Genomic DNA, 957 nt, shown 5'->3' with positions numbered 1-957 from the left:
AAGAGGTGAGAGAGATGGATGTATATAGTAACTTGGGAGAGAATTGACATTTTTGTGACATGGCCTTACCATTCACCATGTGTGTGCCATTATATCCTGTCAAGTTGGTAGTATTTTCTTTCCCAGGGTTTATTTTATCCTACCCAAAAGAAAATGGAGTTTTCTACCTTTAGGTTCCATGTCTTAAGTCTGTCTTTAAGGAATTTAGAGGTATTTTTTGTTGCAGTGATAAACAGAATGTTTTATTTCTGGATGCTTACTACTAATTACCTATTCCAGTCCTTTTCTTGTTTTAAAAATCTCTTCAGTTTCCTCTGCATAAAATATCAGCTGAATTTTATTCTAACTGTAGTTTTTTTTCCCTTTGGCCTTATAGCACTGTCCTAATTCCTTTTTATTTTCGTTTTATAAAAAACTCTCCAAGGGAACCAGCAGTTAGCGTAATAACTATGTCGCTGGACTCCCACGTAGTTGACTGCGGTTCTCATCCCGGACCCGGTGGCTTAAAACTCACGCCGGGCACGTGTGCGTGCGTGCCCAAGATCCCGAGAGGAGAATGGAGGAGAAGGGATTGTGGCATGGCCACCCCCCCGGGGGGTGATTTCTCGCTTTCTGTCTCTCTGTCTCTCTGTGTCTGTCTGGCGAGCGCACGCGCCCTATAGCAAAACCCTCTCCAAAAAAATAAAAAGGGAACCAGCAGTTAGCGTAATGGCTATGTCGCTGGACTCCCACGTAGTCAACTGCAGTTCGCGTCTGAGACTGGGTGGCTTAAAGCTCACGCCAGGCGCATGTGCATGCGTGCCCAAGATCCCGAGAGGAGAATGGAGGAGAAGGGATTGCGGCGTGACCATCTCCCCTGGGGGGTGATTTCTCACTTTCTGTCTCTATGTCTCTCTCTGTCTGTCTGGAGAGCACACGCGCCCTATAGCGAAAAAAACTCTCCAAAAAAAGGAAATA

General features: G+C 45.4%; 1 protein-coding gene across 2 annotated transcripts in view; it reads left to right on the top strand.

Moving 5' to 3' along the window:
- The window catches only part of PROSER1 (proline and serine rich 1), a 30,395-nt gene that overhangs the window by 17,374 nt on the left and 12,064 nt on the right, over positions 1–957 (top strand). The window lies entirely within an intron of this gene.

Source organism: Tupaia chinensis, unplaced genomic scaffold (assembly GCF_000334495.1).
Source record: "Tupaia chinensis unplaced genomic scaffold, TupChi_1.0 Scaffold000402_1, whole genome shotgun sequence".
In the NCBI taxonomy this organism is placed as follows: domain Eukaryota; kingdom Metazoa; phylum Chordata; class Mammalia; order Scandentia; family Tupaiidae; genus Tupaia; species Tupaia belangeri.
The sequence above is the reverse complement of the archived record's forward strand: the minus strand, read 5'-3'. Positions and strand labels throughout refer to the sequence as shown.